This window comes from Nannospalax galili, unplaced genomic scaffold (genome assembly GCF_000622305.1).
Source record: "Nannospalax galili isolate Female #2095 unplaced genomic scaffold, S.galili_v1.0 scaffold167, whole genome shotgun sequence".
Lineage (NCBI taxonomy): Eukaryota > Metazoa > Chordata > Mammalia > Rodentia > Spalacidae > Nannospalax > Nannospalax galili.
The window spans coordinates 6,494,221-6,500,897 of record NW_008358534.1 but is presented as its reverse complement, the minus strand read 5'-3'; the positions used below and the strand labels follow the sequence as shown (position 1 = coordinate 6,500,897).

The following is a 6,677-nucleotide window of genomic DNA, read 5'->3' as shown; positions in this document are numbered from 1 at the left end:
GATGACCATGAATGACTTTTGTAAAATGATAGAATACTGGGACTCTTGATATTTGCACCATGTAGTTTATATCCTAGTTGTGACTAAAAATAGCTTGATTTGTTGAGTGGCAAAGGAAAAGTATAAGCCCATAAAATTCCCTTTTAAAAATGGAAGCTATATAATATGCTCAGCTAAAAGACACTGTCACTGGGCACTTCTGCCTCTTTGGGAATTAGTCCGAGCAGGTGAACCACGGGCTGGGAAAAGTTTTCAATATGTGCTTACAGTGACATACCTGTAAACTTTATAAACCAAATGAATGCATTTAAAATATAATTTCAACTCTGATCTTCTAAAAGAAGCAAAAGAATGCATGTTTTTATTTTAACTAATTCCTCCCCTTCTGCATATGTCAGTAGACTGCTCTCTCCCCATGAGAACGTCTGGGGAATGGATGAGCTGGTATTTTTTAAAGTACTCATATCCTATTGAGGATTTTCAGAACTTTGATTTCATTTTCTTTTTTCTGTTGTAAAACTTGCTAAAATATTGAAAACAAAGATGTAGGAATCATCAGCATTGCTATGATCACAAATGTGGTTATGATTAGTTAAGATGTTATATATTAGTTATACATTTGTTAAGAGTTATAATAATACAAATCATGTCAGAGCTGTCTAGATAGCTTCTTGCTTTTTTCTGAAATTCAGTACCTAGACCTATAATTCTCAAAGTTTAATGCAAGAGCAGATTTCATGCGTGTACTACGTCTTGGGGTTTGATCCCCAGTACTACAATAAAATACAGATTATGATTCTATAAGTCTCAGGTAGCATCTAAGACTGAGATTTCTGTGAAGTTCTTGGGTGATGCTGCTGCTGCTGGTCCCCAATACATACTTTGAGTAGTCAGGGCTTTGATATGTGTCAATCCATTCAGGAATGCATGCTGTCTTCCTTTACAGGATACAGGACTCACTTGGGAAATGGGTGTGTGTGTGTGTTTGCCCCTTTATCCATGGGTTGTATTTTCCCACTTTGCCAGTGTTTAGTTACTTTTGTCATTTCTGTTTTGACAAAACACCTGACACATAAGGAAGGAATGATTCATCCTGGAGCACAGTGTGAGGGTACAGTCCATCATGGCATGGAAGTCAGGGTGGCAGGAACATGAGACAGTCATATTGTATTCAGAGTCAAGAAGCATAGAGAGATGAATGGTCATATCCAGCTCACTGTCTCCTTTTTATTCATTGTGGCACCCCTGTCCATGGGATGGTGCTGCTCAACTGCCTACAATTGAGGTATTTCCTGTTTAGTTAAGCCTTTGTGGAAAGACCCTCAAAGACACACACACACACACACACATACACACACACACACACACACACATATGCTTTTTCATGGTCTTTCTAAATCCAGTCAAGTTCACATTGATAATTGATCATCAAAGCCACTGATTTTAAAAAAAATCTAAAAACCTGAGGAAGATGCATTTGTGTAAGGTCAAAGCTCCTTTCCACTGTGCCTTATTTATTTATTTATTTATTTATTTATTTATTTATGGTGCTGTAGAATGAACCTAGGTCCTCATGCATGCTATGTAAATACTCTATCAATAATCCTCCTCTAGCCCCACTGCTCTATCACTTTGTCCGAAAGGCTTCAGTCTTTTGATAGAGACCAAAGGAGATACTTAATTTGTCTCTTTGTCAACATAATGTCTGCAATTTTCAATGAATAACATAATTCGAGCTCAAAATGTTTTACCACATTCCATAAAACTTAATAGACTCTGACAGTATATCCTTCTATTTAGTAGATTCAACTATACCAATGTTCACTTTGTGTCCCTGAAAATGCAGCATTTGTACTCAGTATCAGCCTGGTATGTCATCCTTAAACAACAAACGAGATGTTAATGTCAAACTGTGACTCTACTATGTCTGTGTTTAGTCACTCATCTCTGAAGGGGTCTCTTTGTTGGGCAAATAAGGCTAGTTCATAAGAATAAGAGGTATGAACAAAATTAAGCCAAGAAATCAGTTTGTAATTATCACTGAACTATCTTTCCACTAAAGCTAAGTACAGAGGGCATGGAAGTAGAAAGCATGAAGCACTTCAAAGAGGCATTCAAAGAAATGCATTTTCAATTGATCACGGATCCTGTATGACTACATTCTATTAGTAAACAAAGTTTCTTTTAAAGAGAAAAAGAAGGGGCTGGAGAGATGGCTCAGTGGTTAAGAACACTGGTTGTTCTTGCAAAAGACCCGGGTTCGAATCCCAGCACCCACATGGCAGCTAACAACTGTCCATAACTCCAGTCCCAGGGGATCCAACAGCCTCTTCTGACCTCTGCGGACATTTTACGGCACGGGTGCACTTACCTACATGCAGGCAATACACACATACACATAAAATAAAAATAATAAAATTTAAGTAAATAAAAAGAAAAAGAGAGAGGCTGGAGAGATTGCTCAACAGTTAAGAGTCATAATGCACTCACAGAAGACACAAGTGTCCAGTACTCACATTGGACAGCACACACATGCCATTAACTCCAGTTCCAAAGAATGTGACACCCTCTTCTGGTCTCTGCAAGCACCCATACTGATGTGCATACACTCATACTCTCTCTCTCTCTCTCTCTCTCTTTCTCTCTCAATTATTTTTGAGGTGTTGCAGTTAACTTTATTGATGGTATTCAAGGGAGTAGGGCTCCCCAAGCCCCTCCCCTTCTTCTGGGGGGGTCTAGGATGGAAACTGTGAAGGGAGATATTCAGTGTGCTGGGGACTGATATGGGCAGGGACTCCCCCAGCCCAGGGCCTCTCTCTTCCTCTTTCTGGGGTGACTGGTTCAGGGTTTCTTATTTCTTGGAGGCCATGTGGATGGTGAGGTCCACCACCCTGTTGCTGTAACTAAATTCGTTGTCATACCAGGAAATGAACTTGACAAAGTGGTTGTTGAGGGCAATGCCAGCCCTAGTACCAAAGGTAGAACAGTGAGTGTTGCTGATAAAGTCGCAGGAGACAACCTGGTCCTCAGTATAGCCCAGGATGCCCTTTAGGGGGGCCCTCGGATGCCTGCTGCACTACCTTTTTGATGTCATCGTATTTAACAGCTGTCTCCAGGCAACCGGTCAGATCCACAACAGACACATTATGTGTAAGAAAACCAAAGGACATGCCAGTGGGTTTCCCATTCAGATCTGGGATGACCTTGCCCACAGCCTTGGCAGGCTCAGTGGACAGTGGGATGATGTTTTGGGCAGCCCCACATCCTTCACACCACAGTTTCCCAGAGGGGCAGTCCACAGTCTTCAAGGTAGCTGTGATGGTGTGAACTGTGGTCATGAGTCTCTCAACGATGCCAAAGTTGTCATGGATGACCCTGGCCAGGGGGCTAAGCAGTTGGTGATACAGGAGGGTTTGCTGACAATCTTGAGGGAATTGTCATATTTTTCACGGGTCACACCCATCACAAACATGGGATCAGCAGCAGAAGGGGTAGAGATGATGACTCTTTTGGCTCTACCCTTCAAATGCGCCCAAGCTTTCTCCATGGTACTGAAGACCCCAGTAGATTCCACAACATACTTGGCACCAGCATCACCCCATTTGATGTTGGCGGCATCTTGCTCCTGGAAGATGGAGATGGCCTTCCCATTGACGACAAGTTTCCCATTCTCAGCCTTGACTGCACCATTGAACTTGCTGTGGGTTGAATCATACTGGAATACATAAACCATGCACTTGAGGTCAATGAATGGGTCATTGATGACAACAATGTCCACTTTGCCAGAGGTGAAGGCAGCTCTGGTGACCAAGCTCCCAATACAGCCAAATTTGTTCACTTTGACCTTCACCATCATGTCTCAGGGACGGGGCTGGCACTGCACAAAAAGATGCAGCTGTCTCTCAAATGGGGAGGAGCAGAGAGCCATAATTCTAAAATAATAAAAATGAATCTTTTTAAAAAGAAAATGGGGAGCTGGGTACAGAAGACAGAAACTACACTCAACATTTCAGAGCAACTTAGATTCTGTTAGTTCTTGAAAACATCACACTCTGCTTGGGAATAAAGTATCAGATCAGGGGTCAACAATACAACAAAGATATTCTGAACTTTTGCTTTCCAGGCAATTACTAAATATCTGCTATATGCTTTGTTTGGGGATCTAGGAGAGAATAAAATGAGAGTGACCCAAGCCCTACCTCAAAGATGCTATACTTTGGAGGTTGAATATCCTATTAAAATCCTGGTACCCAGGGCAGTACTAGTAGGAAATGGGAGATCAATGGGAGTATATTTTTGAAGAAAGGAGTTGGGAGATCTTGGCCTCTTCAACTTCCTCTTCATTGTTTCATTTGTAATGTGAGTGGTTTTTGACTACCATGCAGGTTTGCCATAGTGTGCTGTCTCCCTCAACACAGTCTCAAAGCACCCGGGCCAACCACATGGACTGGGACTTGTAAATCTGTGAACCAGAAGAAATCATTTGTGTTTATACACCAATAATCTTGGGTATTTATCATGACAGAATACTGACTTATAAAAGAAAATGAGCCAATGATTGTAAGTAGGTCCATCAAGATAAGGTCCAGAAGGAAAATGTCAAGCAAGTGGGAGCCAGGGCAAGGAGTAATCATATTGTCTTGGGCTTATCAGGAAAAGTTTTCAGGGGGAATATCGAGATGATTCTTGTAGAATAGGCAGAATTTCTGTATGTAGCACTAAGAAGCTGGAAGTGCGCAGAGAGAGAATCAAAGCAAAGCACAGAAATGGAAAGTGCAGAGTATAGTTAGGGCATTCTAGTTTGGCTAGAATATAGGACATGTTTGCTGCACAAATGGATAAATAGGAGACACAAAGCCAGGCATGTGATTAGAATTAGAATGCAAATCCAAAGACTCAAAATAACCCACTTCACTAGAGAGATTCTGATTAAGGAATAACATAAATGTTTATAAAAACTCTAAATGACACACACAAATTTTCTACTAAAATATCACCTAGTTTTATTATAATGCAAAAGAAACATATCAGTATTATATACTGCATGAGTTATTTTTGTTTGTGTCACTGAGACAAAATACATTACATGAATAACTTAAGAAAGAAAATACTTATTTTGAATCATAGTTTCAGAGGCGTCAGTCCACGATCACATGCATTCATGTGCTTAGGATAAAACAGTGGTAAGAACATGTAGTAGAAGAGATTGTCCACCACATGGCAGGCAGGACAGAAAGAGTCCAAGGACAAGATACAGTCCCATAAACATGTCCTCTGTGACTTACTTTCTCCAGCTAGGCCCTGCCTCCTAAATTTTCTGACACCTCCCAATATGTTGTCTGCAGCTGGCCCCAAACCTTCAATGCATGAGCCTTTGGGTAAAACACTTCATATCCAAACCAAAACTTCAGTATTATTTTGCCAGTTATGAAGGCATACTACATAGAATGATAAGAACAGTGTGGTACTGACCCAGAAAATAAAACTGATGAATAATCAGCAGTCAGAAACAAATTCAGGCTGAGAGTGTGGCTCAGTGGTAGAGTGCTTGCCTGACATGCCGGAGGCCTTGGAGTTCAATATTCAGCACCACAAATAATCCCCTCCCCTCTGTCTCTCTCTGTGCCACCACACACATCATATACATAGTTATATGCACATTGTTTTGGTTAAATATGCCTATGTAGCAGGTTAGGGAAATAGCTCAGTTGGTAAAATGCTTGCCACATAAACATGAGGATGTGAGTTCGGATCCCCAGAACCCATGAAAATCCAAGCGTGATGGCAGATTCTGTTTTGAAAATCAAGGTGGGTGGTTCCTGAGGAATGATAACTGAGGTTGACCTCTGTCCTCCATATGCATAAGCACATATGTGCACATGCACCGGAATACACAAAACATACACATATGTGTACATACACAGAGATACTCCTGTATAACAGCTCCCCCTTACCTTTCTCAATCTATGCTCTGTGAAACCAGGTTGATCAATCTTTTTTTGGTCTTTTTGAGACAGGGTCTCCCTGTAGCCCCAGCTGGCCTAGAACTCACTATGTAGACCAGGCTGGCCTTGAACTCACAGACATCTGCCTGCCTCTGCCTCCAGAATGTGATCAATTTTCTTAAAAGTATAAATCAGATTCTGTCACTCATATGTTCAGCGTCTAATATCTTTTCAACCTACATTCAGATTAATATCCCCAACCCCTGATATGGACTATATCTGCCTCCAGAATGTGATCAATTTTCTTAAAAGTATAAATCAGATTCTGTCGCTCATATGTTCAGCGTCTAATATCTTTTCAACCTACATTCAAATTAATATCCCCAACCCCTGATATGGACTATGATGCCCTTCATGTTATGGCATTCATTACCTCTCTAACTTAATCTTTTATTTTCTCTTCTTAGTTTTTTGGAGACAGGGTCTCATGAATCCTAGGCTGGTCTCAAATGCATTATATAGCCAAGGGTGCCCTTGAACTTCTGATCCTCCTGCCTCCACCTCCCAAAAACTGGGATTACAGGCCTATGCCATCAATCATTTAACACTTTCTCCTTTGCTCTTTCAGCAATGTTGATTCACTTACCCATACTTCAGCACACCTACATGAGGAAACTTGATGTTTCCTTGGCCTAAAGCAGAAATTCTCCATGTAGCCCACCCATGTCCCAT

At 41.1% G+C, this 6,677-nt stretch overlaps 1 pseudogene; it reads right to left on the bottom strand.

The window, feature by feature from the left end:
- Nucleotides 1-2,851: 2,851 nt before the first annotated feature.
- Nucleotides 2,852-3,865, bottom strand: LOC103724695 (annotated as a pseudogene).
- Between the last annotated feature and the right edge of the window lie 2,812 nt (nucleotides 3,866-6,677).